This window comes from Atheta coriaria, unplaced genomic scaffold, assembly GCF_025399875.1.
Source record: "Atheta coriaria isolate IRGN ID8LTWV9N9 unplaced genomic scaffold, Caltech_Dcor_3.1 hic_scaffold_10_pilon, whole genome shotgun sequence".
In the NCBI taxonomy this organism is placed as follows: domain Eukaryota; kingdom Metazoa; phylum Arthropoda; class Insecta; order Coleoptera; family Staphylinidae; genus Dalotia; species Dalotia coriaria.
Window position 1 is genome coordinate 7,797,808 of NW_027045452.1, and position 20,107 is coordinate 7,817,914.

The 20,107-nt window shown below is 33.6% G+C and overlaps 1 protein-coding gene and 1 long non-coding RNA gene across 2 annotated transcripts in view; one reads left to right on the plus strand and one right to left on the minus strand.

The window, feature by feature from the left end:
- Positions 1-20,107, minus strand: part of LOC135800138 (uncharacterized) — a 61,308-nt gene that overhangs the window by 24,408 nt on the left and 16,793 nt on the right. The window contains exon 2 of the long non-coding RNA XR_010550112.1: positions 7,516-7,635. This is a non-coding gene — a long non-coding RNA (uncharacterized lncRNA). The remainder of the gene's footprint in view (positions 1-7,515; positions 7,636-20,107) is intronic.
- Positions 1-20,107, plus strand: part of ss (aryl hydrocarbon receptor spineless) — a 47,362-nt gene that overhangs the window by 5,197 nt on the left and 22,058 nt on the right. The gene's annotated exons all lie outside the window — the stretch shown is intronic.

Genomic DNA, 20,107 nt, shown 5'->3' on the forward strand with positions numbered 1-20,107 from the left:
AGAAAGGGTAAATGGCTAACGTTTATCGTGCATGTGTATCGCGCTGAAAAGAAGTTAAAACGACAATTAGACGGTTGCGTGCGGCGGCCATTTCACTTTTACTTTTCGCGTTCAATTCGCGTTTGTTTGCGCGCCCCACCCGAATTAAAATACTAAAGCAAAGATAACCGATAATATTTTCGGTAATAATCACATTTATCACGTGTTTATGGCGGGCGTTTTCGTCATTTCCACAGAAAAAAGCAACGAAATTTTTTTTTATGAAATTACTAACATACCGCTGAACAACGACATTGTAATGAAAGCCATTTAGTCTTATTAAGCTTCATCATCAACGTAATTACAAATTTCAGGGAAAAAGATATAATTTCAGGCGCCTAATAGCTGACCACTTACAATACAGGCCTTATTTATTTTTTTATTAAAGTCTTGCGTAGTTGTTATCTATATCTATAACATTCTTGCTGTTGTTTGGCTGTTATGATTTTTTCTGTGTATATTTTTATTTATTTTTTTGGTGCGCTAAGGGCTCTGTTTAGGAGGTGGAAGTTAAAACGTCATAAAATATATTTATGCCATCAACATACGTATGCGCTATTACGCTATTAAATGAGTTTCCTTCGGCGGGGATATTATTCGGAAAAACTGCCGGCAAGTCTGAAAACTTTTGGGGTCGGGGTCTCGGGGTGGCACCAACTGCCGCAGAGTTGTGGAACATATTTTTCGGTGTGTGTATGTGTGTGTGGGTTTAATCATCATGGGGGTGGACGACTACAACATCGAGTCCACGGGCGTGAGTTATGATCTTTGGTAACATTTTTTCGAGGTTATAAAATATGTGTTTAAAATTTCTACAACATTATTATTCCGGGAATTAGTATCTGAGAATTTGTAGTTAACGACACGTCGTAAAATATTAAGTTATGCAGTTGATAATTATTTATTATGGGTTTTCTAAAGGAGTATTTTTTTAAAAAGCTTGAAATTGAATTTTTTCTATTTTATTTTATTATTTATTCAAGAAAATGATGTAAAATATCTAAAAATAAATATTAATTCATTTTGAGTACTTTTAGGCAACCCAACTTACATAAGTAGCTTATAAAATGCACAATAAACGCAACCATCAATACTTTCGATTTATTTTTTATTCTTTTTAGTCTAAAAATTGCTATTTATTCCCACTAAAATTTATTTATTTTATTTTCAAGCAATAATTAAGATAAAAAATTGAAAAATTTACTAAAATTTATTACTGTATATTTTAGGCAACCCAACTTACACAAATAGCTTCTAAAATGTAGTTATGTAGTTGATAATTCTGTATTTCGTTGTTTTTTGCAGAAATCTGACTTTAAAGCCCTTGAAATCCGAAATTTTCTGCGTTTATACATTCTGACTACTGTATTATTATCATTAAAACGAAAAAGGTCGACGTTTTGCGGCGTTGCGGCTGTGGCGTTCCACTATTCCGTAAATTATCGGTTCTGCCACGCCGTGTGCCCGGCGCCCCGAAATCCAAATGCATCCTGTAATCAATTCTGATATTTGCGAGTGTATTACTCGCGCGCGCAGGTATACAACCCAACATACACACACACACACCACATCGGGGAATATTTCGGTGTGTATTTTTTGAGGGAAATGCAAATTTGCTTTTAGCATAATTCGCGCATGCCTGGAATTCGCTGGAATTTGATATAGACGAAATAATGGTCGGGGAACGCGGACGCTCTTCGGCGCTAATGGCGCTTCGGCTGTGTGGTGGCATTGATTGAAGGATAGTTAATGATAGGCGCCGATCCTGCGCATGCATATACATAACTAATGGTGCGCGGCGTAATGATCCACCCGTTTGTTGTTTATGATTGTTGATTGTAGACAATTTCGATCGGAAAATCACATCAACATCACAACAATTGCACTCTTTTAACTAACTAATTTAATCTATTATTTAATATTTCAAGGACACACAAAGATTTAATATAAAAAAAAATATTACATGCGCGATTATTCAATTACACACTTTTAAACTGCTAACAACAAGAGAAAAAAAAAGATATGAAACGCTATATTTAGTACGCAAAAGCCCGAAACGAATTGTAAAACATGATGAGACAAGCGCATTAAAACAGTTCCTGTGCGCGCATATTTTGAACATTTTTATTTTGAGCGCGTATTAATTGCAGGTTACAATCTTATTAATTGTCCATCACATCGGTGTGTAAGCTTATAAAAGTTAATGGCCTTTAACTCGATATTCCTCCATCCTGTCGCGGCGTTATAAAGACTTTTAAGTCTTTAGATACAACGCCCCATTAAAGAAATTATTCTTACCCCAAAGGGTGTGTGTGCGCATTTTATATCTTGCATTTTATCAGCGCCGGAATCGGCGCTTGCCGAAATTACAGGAACTACACGCGCGTAAAAGAAGTAAAAACAAAACTGGATGAAAACGAAAAAAAAAATAAAACGCAATTTGCTAGCGCGCGGTGGCGATAAAAGCCCAAATATAGATTTTCGTTTCTTAATCATCATCAGCTGCCGCGCCGGTGGGCCGCTGTTGTTTGCCGGTCGTTTGCGCGCGTGTCGGCTCGTTATAAAAATATGAACACACTTCTTTGCTGCTTTATTTTAATTCCTCGATCGACGCTCGTGGGTTTATTAGTTTTTTCCGCGCGCGCGACGTCGTCGCCAAAACCAAACACGCCGATATTAACAGGTGTCACAGGTGTATGTGCATGGTCAGACCAATTAATGCTTCCAATTAATTCGGCGATACTTTTGTTTATTACACGAAAAAAATATATGCAAAGAAAAATATAATTTTTTCTTTTTTTTTTGGTTAAGTTGGGTGTAGTTTTGTGGTTAAGTTAGGTTAAGACATATCACTTATCTGCCAGCTGCTCATTTCGCTTAACGACACTCATTTAAATTTAAATATTCCGTTTATTTCCGAGCGAATTAATTGCACACCTATTATGCCGACACATAAACATAAATTTTATGCAATCCAATATACGCGAAACTGTCAACTGCTTAACATAACCTATTTTGTAAGTATTATATAGGTACTGAACCAATCAAATATGAAGCGGTGTGGTTTTGTTTTTGAATATAATACCTAATAATTGGTACAATAAATGCGGAATGATTAAAACACGCAGCGCGTTGTTATCTCGAGCGCCATTTAGATAACGCGGCGACGTTCCGGCTACCGTGTGTGTTACACGGCCGGTACACGGCATGTGTGTTGAATGCAAAATGCACAAATGCATAAGACATGAATATGAATGTGCTTTGGTTAATTGACGCATTAATAAATATGCACATATTATTTCCTAATAAATTATAGCGAAATAACTCAAGGTACATCAAGAAAAAAATTATTTTAATATAAATTTACCTTACCTTAAATTAAAAATATTAACTGAGATTTTATTTGATGTGGATTGTTGTTGTAATAGGAGAAAGAACGCGGCGTATCACTAAAAATATTCAATGTTCTGTGTTTGTAAACAAGTTTATCTGCTGCACAAAACCGCGTGACACGACGAAATCTTGCAGGTAACTGACCGCGTGACACGACGAAATCTTGCAGGTAACTGACCCAAACAAAACAAATGCGCAGCATGTTTGTTCACGACGATAAGAATGCGAATTTAATTTCAATGTGTGCATCCTAGCGACATCTAAATATCCGAAAAATAAATAACTAAATATTGTGATTCTATTGACCTCGGATTGGCACCTGTCTAATCTTTTATTGCAATCGTTAAAAACTGAATAACTCTTATAAAAATGCCAGTAAATATTTCTTGAAATCTAAATATGAATTCCGTGTTGCTCAGATGTATTCACTTGTGTTATGTTTAAATGATTTTGTTGTAACGTAACGTGCACCCCAATAAATTAGCTGAAAAATCGTGCTTAAGTTATAGAAATTTGCATTGCAATTTGTAGGGATGTTGGGATCATAATTACAACAATATTTCAAATGTTACCATCTATGACATGTCGTCGAAATAATATTCTAGGTCATAATTGATAGAAATTAAAATATTTTTCGTCGTTACAAAGAGAAACTGTAACCCTATAAGGAGGAAATTAATATAAACCATCTAAATTGTACAAATTTCATCATTACAAGGAGTTTTTCATTAAATCGAGGCTTTGCTAAACTATATTTTATAGTCCGATGTTGGACTTGCGGTACACATGCCGAACATACAACTTATAATGTAATTTTTTAAAATTTTAATTTTCCAACTCTTTTTCTTCTCAAAATTAGAAATTATTCTAATTAATATTATATATTTAATTATTTATAACTTTTTACACTCCAACAACAATTTTTCCTCCTTAAAATGCAGAAAATCTTTAAAAAATTCAAAGTACTTTTCCTTATCAGTGATTTACGCACCGATTAACACTTGACGGTAATCCCATGCACCGCATATAATTAACTGGCGCTTACGCCGACACTCAGTATTCAAATCTGCTCTCGGTTCAAGAAAGACGTCGACGCCGATTAAATAATATATCAATATGTGAGGCACGCATCCGTAAACTTTGCCTCCGATTCAGCTACCGTTGTGCTTGCTACATCAACCCAAAGAAGTACCATACATGTCCCGCCGCCCACTCGAGTGTGAGTCGTATGTGTACAGCGAACAAGATACACAACTTCACTCCCAGGGGCCATTACGCGACTCGGACGCGTAATTTATGCGCTCGCGTTTCACGCCGCGACGTGTAGAGAAAATATTTTCCAATCGCCACTCTGTTACTAAACTAGGTACAAAACTATCAAATGAATATTCATGCACCGCCGTTGACAATAAAATGCGCAAGTGGGTGAAAATGTTGGAGGTTTTTATTCGCTGCGCTTGGATAAAATCCTAATGGACTAGTTCACGACTGGGAACGAATTGCCGGATTTCTATTAAGCGAGAGATTACAAGAAGAGCGGTAATGGCGCGCGCGCGGCTCGATTGCGCAGCAGCCGGAAACTTCAATTCGTCCAAGAGTAAATGGGATGAACGACGCGGAATGAAAGACCTAGGGGATGAAAGCACCCCGGAAACCAATGAGAAAATGTCTTTCATTTTCTTTTCCTTCAATTTTTTTCTCTATGCGCTATTTAACAGTCGATGTAACATAACCTCAAAAACTATTTTTATCTTATGATTTCTTGGAGTATAAAGTTTAAAAAACCAATTAGTCTCCCTCTGGTAAGCTATCCCGACGGTCGACCCACATAGCAAATCGTTTGTGCTGGCGCAACGCATAAAAGCGCAATTAATGCGAAATGCAAGCCTGAAAACCGCCTTGCGCGCGAGTGTGTTTAATATTTATTTATTTATTTCCACTGCGTGGAAAATTTAATTAGATTCTCGTCGCTGTGTAGCGCATAATTAATAAATGCGCGCGCTGTGTGGGTACTCGTGCAATTCGCAAATTATGAAAGCTAATTACGAAAGCTTATGTTCGTCGCTACATTGTTAAATCAAATATGTGCTTGTGCTGGTGCGCGGAATAATAATGCTAATGGGAAACATTTATAGTGCATGCGGTGCATACGCGGTTCTAATATAGAGGTCTAAGTCTTTAAGCGGATTGGAATTAAAATATAATTGTTTAGTTTTAATATAAATTTCTTACCTTAGATTAAAAATATTAACTGAGATTTTGTGTGGATTGGTGTTGTTATAGAAAAGAACACGGCATATCACTAGAAATATTCAATGTTCAATGTTTGTAAACACGTTTATCTGCTGCACAAAACCGCGTGACACGACCGAAATCTTGCAGGTAACTGACCCAAACAAAACAAACGCGTAGTGTGTTTGTTCACAGCGATAAGAATGCGAATTTATTTTCAATGTGTGCATCCTAGCGACATCTAAATACACAAAAAATAACTAAATCTGTTTATTCTTTTTTTTTTCCCAATTACTATAGTAAAAATGTTATGTGTTTAACCGAGGCTACAATGTATTAAATTTTGTAATCCAATGCTGGACTTGCGGTATACACGCCGAACATAGGCCCTAGAATGCAATTTTTCAAGTTTTTTTTTTTTCAATTTATTTAAATTTTATCTATTTGACGTTATTCAGAGCTTTTCGTTAAATCCAGGCTACGTGATATTAAATTTTGTAGTAGTCCAATGTTGGACTTGCGGTATACATGCCGAACATAGGACTAATAATGTAATTTTACGCTAGGTTTGAAGAAAAATCAACTGAATTAAACAAATTTCTGGGTTATTCAGAATATTTTGATATAAACAATGCAAAATAAGATAATATAACCAACTAATTAATTATTGTGTTTAACTAGATGTTTGCTGATGCAAAAAATGAAATTATTTAACACGAAAATGTCATTTACCTACTAAATACCAAATACTAAGTAGCTACTTATGCAAAGTAAACAAAGTAAAGTTTTACTGGGTGAACACCGCACGCAAATTGCAAGTGTGTGGTTTTCGGTCATTAAGAACATAACGGAAGTGGATATTCATTGAGCATTAGAGGCGATACGAGGAGAAAAACAACGCGTCGCGCTACCGTTGACTACACCTTTTTATTTTTTACGACGCTCCGGATCTCGGCCTGCATTAAAGTCGTAAATGTCACACGTAGGCCTTTAAAACACAACCCGGCTAATTATTACCTCAATGTTGATAAAACCATCGTAAACGTCAGCGCGTTACATAAATATTTTTCGTTTGTTTTTTAAGCTACCAAATAAAATTAACTTAAAATAGTATATTAAGTACCAAGTGGCTAAACAGGGACTTTACTCACGAGATTGATTAAGTTTAAGGAATCGAGTGTTTAACAACGTTTAGCCACGTGATACTTACGATATTTTTTTCTACTTTCATTCTAGTTCCACGTTGAGTTTTAGTATTTCAACTTTTTATTTTAAATCTTTGAGATTTGCTCGCACACTACTACAAAATACTAACGTAGCGTAGCATGGCATTTATTATGGTGCTTCACAAGCAAATGCGCAGGCGCAAGCTCCGTCCCGTAGATAATGCCCGTAGTTAATAAATATTACTCACGGCTTGGCCGTCCGCATGTAAAGTACCATTTTTTGTGCATAAAATCTTAGAAAAACTAGCGCTTTATAGTTGGAAGTTGAAAAAAATAACATAGAGGTTTTATAGTGATGTGATTATGCGTCTATAGTCTAACTCTATACTATGACAGACGTGAAAATATCGATTGCGGATTAATTGAATAACAAATGTTGACGTTCGACTAGCGCGTGCAAGGAAATAAAATGAGCGATTTGTCAGCTCGTCGATCGGCGGCACGTCAGGTACGCACACGCGGGTTTGGCATCCCTGACCTATCCTTTCGACATTAACGGGGCACTTCTTCTACAGGCGTGCACACACGAGACCGACAACAAGCGTGCATGGTGCACGTAACGCCAAACTGCTACTGTTATACTCGGTTGTACTCTACTCTAGCTAGAAGTCTAGTGCTCACTTACGTTTACGTGAATCGCCGTGAACGTTGAGGTGATCCCCTGAATCGTGGTGCGTTGCGTGCTCAGCTACTTTGCTGTTTTGTTCTCCGTGCACACGCATGCTGATCCGCGTGATGGAGGTATCTGTAAATAGAAATAGAAATAGAAACAATGTGTCAAAAACGTGCTAGTGGGTAAAAATATTGAGCGGAGGGAAATTGAAGTTAAATTAATTGATAAACAGTAAAATAATTAAAATTTGGAAGGTAAAAGGTCTAAAAACGTAGTTAAATGTGTTAAAAAGTGACATTTTTCAATTTTTGCTATTTTCTTTTTCAATCGTGAATATCTCGTAAACTAAAAGAGATACATAGGTACCTACAAATCACAGAGACTATTCTACGAACTATTCTCTATAAGATAGGGTAGTTAAAACCGAAATCTAAGAGATGAAATTTTCATTCTTAAGAAAAATTTGCCAAGGGGGGGTGCTTGATACTTTTTTTCGACGATTTTCAAAAATTCATATCTCTTAAACTAAAAGAGATAGCTACCAACGAATTGTTGATTATGAAAGATTGGAAGATTCTCTATCAGGTAAAAATATAAAATAATTATATTTCCTACACTAAAAGGTCGAAAAACGCGACTAAAAGTGCTAAAAAGTGACATTTTTCAATTTTTGACGATTTTATTCAATTGCGAATATCTCGTAAACTAAAAGAGATACATAGGTACAAATCTCAGAGACTATTCTACGAACTATTCTCTATAAGATAGGCTAGTTAAAACCGAAATCTAAGAGATGAAATTTTCATTCTTAAGAAAAATTTGCCAAGGGGGGGTGCTTGATACTTTTTTTCGACGATTTTCAAAAATTCATATCTCTTAAACTAAAAGAGATAGCTACCAACGAATTGTTGATTATGAAAGATTGAAAGATTCTCTATCAGGTAAAAATATAAAATAATTATATTTCCTACAGTAAAAGGTCGAAAAACGCGACTAAAAGTGCTAAAAAGTGACATTTTTCAATTTTTGACGATTTTTTTCAATCGCGAATATCTCGTAAACTAAAAGAGATACATAGGTACAAATCTCAGAGACTATTCAACGAACTATTCTCTATAAGATAGGCTAGTTAAAACCGAAATCAAAGAGATGAAATTTTCATTCTTAAGAAAAATTTGCCAAGGGGTGCTTGATACTTTTTTCGACGATTTTCCAAAATTAATATCTCTTAAACTGAAAGCGATAGCTACCAACGAATTGTTGATTATGAAAGATTGGAAAATTCTCAATCAGATAAAAATATAAAATAACTATATTTCCTACAGTAAAAGGTCGAAAAACGCGACTAAAAGTGCTAAAAAGTGACATTTTTCAATTTTTGACGATTTTTTTCAATCGCGAATATCTCGTAAACTAAAAGAGATACATAGGTACAAATCGCAGAGACTATTCTACGAACTATTCTCTATAAGATAGGCTAGTTAAAACCGAAATCTAAGAGATGAAATTTTCATTCTTAAGAAAAAATTGCCAAGGGGGGGTGCTTGATACTTTTTTTCGACGATTTTCAAAAATTCATATCTCTTAAACTAAAAGAGATAGCTACAAACGAATTATTGATTATGAAAGATTGGAAGATTCTCTATCAGATAAAAATATAAAATAATTATATTTTCTTCAGGAAAAGGTTGAAAAACGCGACTAAAAGTGCTAAAAAGTGACATTTTGCAATTTTTGTCCATTTTATTCAATCGCGAATATCTCGTAAACTAAAAGAGATACATAGGTACAAATCTCAGAGACTATTCTACGAACTATTCTCTATAAGATAGGCTAGTTAAAACCGAAATCTAAGAGATGAAATTTTCATTCTTAAGAAAAAATTGCCAAGGGGGGGTGCTTGATACTTTTTTTCGACGATTTTCAAAAATTAATATCTCTTAAACTGAAAGAGATAGCAACCAACGAATTGTTGATTATGAAAGATTGGAAGATTCTCTATCAGGTAAAAATATAAAATAATTATATTTCCTACACTAAAAGGTCGAAAAACGCGACTAAAAGTGCTAAAAAGTGACATTTTTCAATTTTTGACGATTTTATTCAATCGCGAATATCTCGTAAACTAAAAGAGATACATAGGTACAAATCTCAGAAACTATTCAACGAACTATTCTCTATAAGATAGGCTAGTTAAAACCGAAATCAAAGAGATGAAATTTTCATTCTTAAGAAAAATTTGCCAAGGGGGGGTGCTTGATACTTTTTTTCGACGATTTTCAAAAATTCATATCTCTTAAACTAAAAGAGATAGCTACCAACGAATTGTTGATTATGAAAGATTGGAAGATTCTCTATCAGATAAAAATATAAAATAAATATATTTCCTACAGTAAAAGGTCGAAAAACGCGACTAAAAGTGCTAAAAAGTGACATTTTTCAATTTTTGACGATTTTTTTCAATCGCGAATATCTCGTAAACTAAAAGAGGTACATAGGTACAAATCTCAGAAACTATTCAACGAACTATTCTCTATAAGATAGGCTAGTTAAAACCGAAATCAAAGAGATGAAATTTTCATTCTTAAGAAAAAATTGCCAAGGGGGGGTGCTTGATACTTTTTTTCGACGATTTTCAAAAATTCATATCTCTTAAACTAAAAGAGATAGCTACCAACGAATTGTTGATTATGAAAGATTGGAAGATTCTCTATCAGATAAAAATATAAAATAATTATATTTCCTACAGTAAAAGGTCGAAAAACGCGACTAAAAGTGCTAAAAGAGTGACATTTTACGAACTATTCTCTAATTTTTGAGATGAAATTTTCCATTTTATTCAATCGCGAATATCTCGTAAACCAAGGCTAAAAGTGACATTTTTCAATCTTTTATTCAGCGAAACTATAAAAGAGGTCATACGAACTATTCTCTATAAGATAGGCTAGTTAAAACCGAAATCAAAGAGATGAAATTTTCATTCTTAAGAAAAATTTGCCAAGGGGGTGCTTGATACTTTTTTCGACGATTTTCAAAATTCATATCTCTTAAACTAAAAGAGATAGCTACCAACGAATTGTTGATTATGAAAGATTGGAAGATTCTCTATCAGATAAAAATATAAAATAAATATATTTCCTACAGTAAAAGGTCGAAAAACGCGACTAAAAGTGCTAAAAAGTGACATTTTTCAATTTTTGACGATTTTTTTCAATCGCGAATATCTCGTAAACTAAAAAAGAGGTACATAGGTACAAATCTCAGAAACTATTCAACGAACTATTCTCTATAAGATAGGCTAGTTAAAACCGAAATCAAAGAGATGAAATTTTCATTCTTAAGAAAAATTTGCCAAGGGGGGGTGCTTGATACTTTTTTTCGACGATTTTCAAAAATTCATATCTCTTAAACTAAAAGAGATAGCTACCAACGAATTGTTGATTATGAAAGATTGGAAGATTCTCTATCAGATAAAAATATAAAATAAATATATTTCCTACAGTAAAAGGTCGAAAAACGCGACTAAAAGTGCTAAAAAGTGACATTTTTCAATTTTTGACGATTTTTTTCAATCGCGAATATCTCGTAAACTAAAAGAGGTACATAGGTACAAATCTCAGAAACTCTTCTACGAACTATTCTCTATAAGATAGGCTAGTTAAAACCGAAATCAAAGAGATGAAATTTTCATTCTTAAGAAAAAATTGCCAAGGGGGGGTGCTTGATACTTTTTTTCGACGATTTTCAAAAATTCATATCTCTTAAACTAAAAGAGATAGCTACCAACGAATTGTTGATTATGAAAGATTGGAAGATTCTCTATCAGATAAAAATATAAAATAATTATATTTCCTACAGTAAAAGGACGAAAAACGCGACTAAAAGTGCTAAAAAGTGACATTTTGCAATTTTTGTCCATTTTATTCAATCGCGAATATCTCGTAAACTAAAAGAGGTACATAGGTACAAATCTCAGAAACTATTCTACGAACTATTCTCTATAAGATAGGCTAGTTAAAACCGAAATCTAAGAGATGAAATTTTCATTCTTAAGAAAAAATTGCCAAGGGGGGGTGCTTGATACTTTTTTTCGACGATTTTCAAAAATTAATATCTCTTAAACTGAAAGAGATAGCTACCAACGAATTGTTGATTATGAAAGATTGGAAGATTCTCTATCAGGTAAAAATATAAAATAATTATATTTCCTACACTAAAAGGTCGAAAAACGCGACTAAAAGTGCTAAAAAGTGACATTTTTCAATTTTTGACGATTTTATTCAATTGCGAATATCTCGTAAACTAAAAGAGGTACATAGGTACAAATCTCAGAAACTATTCAACGAACTATTCTCTATAAGATAGGCTAGTTAAAACCGAAATCAAAGAGATGAAATTTTCATTCTTAAGAAAAATTTGCCAAGGGGGGGTGCTTGATACTTTTTTTCGACGATTTTCAAAAATTCATATCTCTTAAACTAAAAGAGATAGCTACCAACGAATTGTTGATTATGAAAGATTGGAAGATTCTCTATCAGATAAAAATATAAAATAAATATATTTCCTACAGTAAAAGGTCGAAAAACGCGACTAAAAGTGCTAAAAGTGACATTTTCAATTTTTGACGATTTTTTCAATCGCGAATATCTCGTAAACTAAAAAGAGGTACATAGGTACAAATCTCAGAAACTATTCAACGAACTATTCTCTATAAGATAGGCTAGTTAAAACCGAAATCAAAGAGATGAAATTTTCATTCTTAAGAAAAATTTGCCAAGGGGTGCTTGATACTTTTTTCGACGATTTTCAAAATTCATATCTCTTAAACTAAAAGAGATAGCTACCAACGAATTGTTGATTATGAAAGATTGGAAGATTCTCTATCAGATAAAAATATAAAATAAATATATTTCCTACAGTAAAAGGTCGAAAAACGCGACTAAAAGTGCTAAAAAGTGACATTTTTCAATTTTTGACGATTTTTTTCAATCGCGAATATCTCGTAAACTAAAAGAGGTACATAGGTACAAATCTCAGAAACTATTCAACGAACTATTCTCTATAAGATAGGCTAGTTAAAACCGAAATCAAAGAGATGAAATTTTCATTCTTAAGAAAAATTTGCCAAGGGGGGGTGCTTGATACTTTTTTTCGACGATTTTCAAAAATTCATATCTCTTAAACTAAAAGAGATAGCTACCAACGAATTGTTGATTATGAAAGATTGGAAGATTCTCTATCAGATAAAAATATAAAATAAATATATTTCCTACAGTAAAAGGTCGAAAAACGCGACTAAAAGTGCTAAAAAGTGACATTTTTCAATTTTTGACGATTTTTTTCAATCGCGAATATCTCGTAAACTAAAAGAGGTACATAGGTACAAATCTCAGAAACTCTTCTACGAACTATTCTCTATAAGATAGGCTAGTTAAAACCGAAATCAAAGAGATGAAATTTTCATTCTTAAGAAAAAATTGCCAAGGGGGGGTGCTTGATACTTTTTTTCGACGATTTTCAAAAATTCATATCTCTTAAACTAAAAGAGATAGCTACCAACGAATTGTTGATTATGAAAGATTGGAAGATTCTCTATCAGATAAAAATATAAAATAATTATATTTCCTACAGTAAAAGGACGAAAAACGCGACTAAAAGTGCTAAAAAGTGACATTTTGCAATTTTTGTCCATTTTATTCAATCGCGAATATCTCGTAAACTAAAAGAGGTACATAGGTACAAATCTCAGAAACTATTCTACGAACTATTCTCTATAAGATAGGCTAGTTAAAACCGAAATCTAAGAGATGAAATTTTCATTCTTAAGAAAAAATTGCCAAGGGGGGGTGCTTGATACTTTTTTTCGACGATTTTCAAAAATTAATATCTCTTAAACTGAAAGCGATAGCAACCAACGAATTGCTGATTATGAAAGATTGGAAAATTCTCTATCAGATAGAATTATGAAATAATTATATTTCCAAGAGTAAAAGGTCGAAAAACGCGACTAAAAGTGCTAAAAAGTGACATTTTTCAATTTTTGACGATTTTTTTCAATCGCGAATATCTCGTAAACTAAAGCAGATACATAGGTACAAATCGCAGAGACTATTCTACGGACAATTCTCTATAAGACAGGATAAAAATGCAAATCTTAGAAATGGAATTTTAATAGAAAATTCTCAAAGATTTACCAAAAATAAATTTAAAATGCGTATAAAATTTAATTTCTCACGTAAATAACTAACACAAAACTCAAAGTTAAGTTCTATGTATCTATGCAAATACGAACAATCCTCATAACCAGTTAAAAAACAATATTCTTTCTACCTTTTTTTTCTTAAAAAACCGTCGAGGTAATGAACGAATTGGATTTTTTTCTCACACGCTGCGCACATTTATCGCCCGTAGAAGTCGTCCCCATACCCATACGCTTACACACTCTCTGGCTCTCCGACAATACGCGCTCAAATATATTTCACGCGGCTTATCCATAGCCGCGGTCCGCGCGAGGATGCAATAAATTGCGCGCCTCGGCGCGAGTGAATGATGGGCGCAGATACGCGCGTAGTGGTCGTGTTCGCGTCGTGTAGGATGTAGGACGTAACGAGACGTCTGCCGTGTGATACGGGGGCTACCGGACCGGTAGCCGTTTCACCTCTCCATTCACACACACACGCACACATATGAGAAACAAATCGAAAAGTATTCGGCGGATTCACACACCGACGCATCGCCTCTCTCATTCCCATTCTCATTCTCATTCCTCACGCATTGCATGCATAATATAAACATGTACACACATACTAAGCCGGAGATATCTTCTCGAGAGTAGTAGCAAAGTGCAGATGAAGACATCAAGCGGGCGGCCAGTGGGCCGAAAACACACTCGTGATATGCTAATCGGCGTTTTGTCACTGTATATTGCATATCATTACATTTTAAAACGAAAAAAGTTTAAAAAAAGTAAAAAATCTGAGTTTAAACGAAAATAAAATGCATATTATGAAGAATAAACGCATTTTATTTACTGGTACATACTCGTAAATTTCCTCCAAACACACAAACGACCGTTTAATTAATTAACCGCCGCATAAATATTCATAAGCGACGTGCGTTTGTGTCGCCGACGCAAAACTCTTCACTTTCAAGCCTCAATTATTTATGTTTTTTCTTCTTTTCGTACAGAAAAAAAACACGCATTTTCTTTGAATTGTTTCACGTACCACAATCAGACGAAATAAATTTAATTAAAAATCGTCTATCTAAATCTCTCCTCACTTCACACCCTCGCGAAGTTTTCGCGTTTATTTCTAGTTTTGCGCTCGGCGGCGTAATTAGTGTTGCGACTGTTGCGCGCCAACGAATTGTGATAAAGTCCGGACGGAGGTGCGAGGTTGGATTTCATTATAGAATTACGGTGTTCGAGTTTTGCTCGTTGGAGAAGCACCACAGTCGGCGCAAACGATGATATCGCTCACCAATAGACTATTGCTTAAAATTACCCTTGTTAAAAACTCACAGTGCAATAAATAAACTCTAAAAAACAAAAAAAAGTTTTTTCTTACACAGAGTGTAACATAACATAACATAACCTATCTTTTGTGAGATTTTATGTTGGCTAGGCAACCAAATACACATAGTAAGAGTCTTTGTGTGTGATTTTTAATGATTTAACTCGGTGCTGTGTGTGCTTCGTGCGCGAAAAATTACGGCCGCGCCGCATAATAACTCCGCGAAGGTGAAATCGCGAATTCTAATCTGTCATGGCTATCGGCGGAGAGTATCGACGAAACGGTAGCCCGGTAGCCGGTGTGTTCGTGTATCGTTTTGTCTCCACGAGCAGGCGTTTTGCACACGCGCGGTCGCATGCAATTTCTCGCCGGCCGAGAAAGCAAATCGTTCGTACTTTCCTTAATTATTTCTTCTTTTCAATAAATATCGCAGAGAAACACGCCTACTGACAATTGTGAAAGCTAACAATATAAACTTAGGTTATTTGAATATTCAATATAGGCAACCAAAATTGCATTCTTTTTTAAAACAATTACAAAGATAAGATTTTCGCTTGGGGGTTAATGAATTATGGCCCTCATCATAAATTACGATATAAAGTCGCTTGGAAAGTGGAAGGCGATTAATATGCATGAGGCGTAAGAATTTTTGTTTTACTTTTTTTTTTTGGTTTTGGCTTAAAAAGAAAAAAATTGGTTGCTTAAGATGATGTAACCCAAGGTAATCATCATTAGACTAATTAAATCATAGAATACACGATGGTAAATATTAATATTTAATATAAGATAGAACTAATGACTTATGACATTAATTTCGGTTGTATTTGCGTTTAATTTCGATATTTTGCAATATTTTTTGTTCAATTAATAATTATCTCATTCACAAATGCATGTAATGGCAATTTGACGTAAAATTACCTAACTTGTCGATAGAAAACAAGCATTTTATATTACTTAAGTAACAACCGAGTAACACACTTAAAAGTTAATTGCATGTGAAAAAAACAAAGTCACATGTCATATTTTTATTTATTTAAGCATAATTTACCTGCTTATTATTTAGTTACAAAAATATGAAAAAAAAAAGTATAAAAATATAAAAAGTCGAATTATTGTTTGCTCTGTGTGCAAAAGTTTGGTTATGTTTCCAAAGCAAGATAAGCTGTTTTTTTTTCTAAACTAATATTAATACTAATACACGATAACTTATGCCATGGGTTTGGTATGGGTCTGGTGTGGGTCATATTTATATGATTATGTAAGTTGTTTGGTGGAGAAATATGCGCGCCGACGATTTTTTCTGCATCGTTTTTCATGCGCGCCGGAATAAAATCGGAATTTTCATGTGCGTCGCGTGCGCGTTTGCGTACGAATACGAAATTAATTACCCTAATAAAAATAGTTATTTGTGGTGGGCCCACCTCCCCCTCCCATACCCCGAAAAAACTTTGTTCCACGTTGGCCCGAAACGCACCGCGATGAATATTAAATATTGTATTACGAAATTAGATAAATACGTACACTTTTTTCATAGTACACCAAAAGCAAAGTAAAGTAAAGCAGGAAATAAAAATATAAATACAATGTGTTACAAATAATCAAATGGAAGAAAATTCTAACCTTTAATTTATATTATTACGATTTTACTTAAGATTGAGGTTATTTCGAATGGAATGCGGAATTGGTAAATAGTGTGATGGAATCTCAGCGCAGTGTGCTGTGTTTTGTTTTGTTTGCTGTGTGCTTGGGCATTTTTATTCCGCTCGTTTCGGATAGGTAACATAATAATAGGTAATGTGTTGGCATTGCGTAAGAAACGAGCGCAAGGTTTGCGGCCATCTTGGGAAACTTTGATTGCATAGATTACCTGTTAGTATGAATTGCTACCGTTTTTGCTATTTATTTTTCTTGTATTTTACTTCAAAAGTAGCTTAAAACCAAATAATTTAATAATTTTTTGAAATTTTCACAAAAATATGAATTTTTGCTCAAAATTGTCTTAAAAACCATCAAAAAATTTAATATTACTAGCTTAAAACTAACCTAGAATCATATACATTAATAAATTTTTATAAATATTTGCAAAAACTATGATTTTTTGCTCCAAAAAGTTCAAAAATCATTAAAAAAAATTAAATTTTGGACTAAATTTTACTGAATTTGCATCAAAATAGTTAAAAAAACGAACTTAAAACTTAAAAATAAAAAAAATTAAAAATTTGCAAAAAATCACTTTCCGCTCTAAAATATACCAATAACCATTTAATTTCAAACAAAATTTTATTGAATTTATACCAAAATTTTAACTCCTCTACAATTTTGTACGATTTCTTTTAAGAATAATAACATACCTCCAAAATTCCTTCACATTTTAGCAAAACTCAAGGGACAATTTGCATAAAACCATCAAAATATCTTAAATCTCTGAATATTACTACGTTTCTGCTGTGGTAATACCAGCGTTCTTTTTTGGTCGATGCGCTAATGCAGCGCAGCAGCGCCGCGCATTGCCAAAGGCCGCAGTCCGCAGACTAATAGCACGTCTCTGGAGAGCCTGTCATTACAAAAGAGTTAGGAGTGAAAACGACTTTAAAAGATCATCTCCACGGCGCGTAATGTCTATGCGCCGTGGCGTCTATTAAAACGTATGTTCTGAAAAATGAGAGGCACAAAACTTCAGAAAACCGTACGACGTACGCATCTTTCCAACAAGACAACAAAAAATACTCAGCAAGAGAGGAGAGAAGCGAACAGAGGAGAGAAGAGAGGCCAAATTTCTTTATAATTTCTTTGGGTGCACATCTAGCAACATTTCTTTATGTTATCTTGGCGCAGATGAAGGAATGTTCGATCAAGTTTCTTACAAAACATTTCTTATTGCCGGTGATTAGACATTAGACGAATATTTTTTAATAATTTAATATTTCTAGTTGTGATGTATTTAAATATCGACCAAATAATATTCGTGAGTCGATGAATTCCGGGAAAAACGTTGTAAAGCGTTGTAAAATGATGTTATTTTTTTATATAATACGCTTGCCATTATACATCAAATTATCCTCGGCGTATATTTTATTACGTAGGATATGTTTTGTATACCGCAGCAGGAAATAATTACACGTAATTAATTTTTATATATATGTTATGCTTGGAACGGAATAAAATGAAAAATAAAAATAAAGAAGCGCGCGGTGCATTTATCTGCAAACTACGTACGCAATGAACGGAATAAAATGAAAAAATGAAAAAAAGATGGGCGTCACATGTCAGCGTCAGGAAGTTTAATATTAACTAAAAAATATTTTAGTTTTATTGGTCATTATCCTCAATGTTTCTAACTGTTGAATTGTATTTTGATTATTCTGTTAGAAAAAAAAACATGTTTTGACATTGTATTAATGAATTTAATTTTTAATTTTTTTGCTTGTTACTTAGGGGAAGGTAGCATAATTTGGACCAGCGCCTAAGTTGGACCACCACGATATCCGCGGACTGTTGAAGTTTATGCAAAAATTGTCTGGCCCCTTGTTTTACTCTTATTTATAAACAATTAATGCAACTATTTGGGTTAAAACTTGCCGCGTGCTTTCGTCGTGACAACAACTTCGTGTATCATTGATTATCAAATCTATTATAACGACGTTAGTGCAAGAGCTGCCAAGCCGTTAAAACGTTAGTTTTACCGATTATTATTTTATCATCAGAAAGCTTCTTTATTTATCTATAATTTATAGTATTAATTTTGAGAGGTTATGTTATATTAAGATTGTCGTTGATCATTAAATATAAATTCTTCAAGTTGCCGAAGTTGGACCGAAGACAGGCACCGGGGTTTTAACAGGGAAAACGTATATCATTTTTTCGACCTCCTAGAAAAGCTTGTGGACGAGCACAAATCTTCGAAATGATCCACTGTATGAAATGCCGCACTTTGGTTTATACAAAATGTGCTTGTGTTACTGCTAAAACTAAAATTTACTATTGTGTCAATTGCCGTTAAAAAAGCATGGTCCAATTTAGGAAACCGCGCGGTCCAATTTAGGAAACCGGTTTCTTAATTTGGACCAAAAACACAATTTTTTTAAATTGAAATTTGAGGGGTATAAATATAATTTTTACTTAAACCAAAAAAATCATTTTGTTGGTAAGCCTTGTGAGTTACTTTTCCGCTACTTAATTTTTATTGACAGTTTATATGTGGCTCTATAAATCAAAAAATATAAAAATGGTCCAAATATGGCTACTTTCCCCTATATCAATCATTTAAAAAAAAATTTTTTGTTAAAAAAATTAAGAAAAAATACCGGTTAACCGGTTTTGAGAACATTAATTAACTCAACCGCGTCAAAATATGAATTTATTTGAATTTCTGCATAAAAAAGTTGAATTTCTTTTTTAAAATTAAAGAAAAAATACCGGTTAAATACCGGTTAACCGGTTTTTATGCAAAATACCTATTTCTATTATTAATTATTTTGCTTATTCAGTTAAAAAAACATGTTTTTTACTTGATATTAATGAATTTTTTTTCTCTGTGTGAGTACAGGTAATGTAATAAACAATTAAAGAAATGCAATTAAGAGAAAAATTAGAAAACAATTAATCAAACCGTTTCATGACACAATACGCTCACGATGACAATGATATCTTGATAAACACGATCACGATCACGATGATGATAGTTTTTCTAGAGTTTCTATTACATGATACGACATTATCGCCATTATCAAACTATCACTTGATATTGATGAGGTGGCGCGGGCGGTAATGCACGAATTCAATTACCTTCATCGCCATCGTCATAGTCATTGTAATTAACTTATATATTAACTACTTCTTTCGATGTCAAACAATCAAACAAATTGTTTCCTTGTTGATTTTGTAGTTATACTCACAATGAAATAAGAAGTTAATTGTTAATTAATGACTTATTTATACAAACACACTTTTAGGTTATGTAAGTGGTGTTTTTTTTGCTGTTCTTTTGTAGGTTTTAATTAATTCGAGTTATTTTTTGTTTGACAAATGTTTTTCACTCTTTCATAATAAGATTAAATGTTGTGCAAGTTGTGTAATTCATAATTATCTCG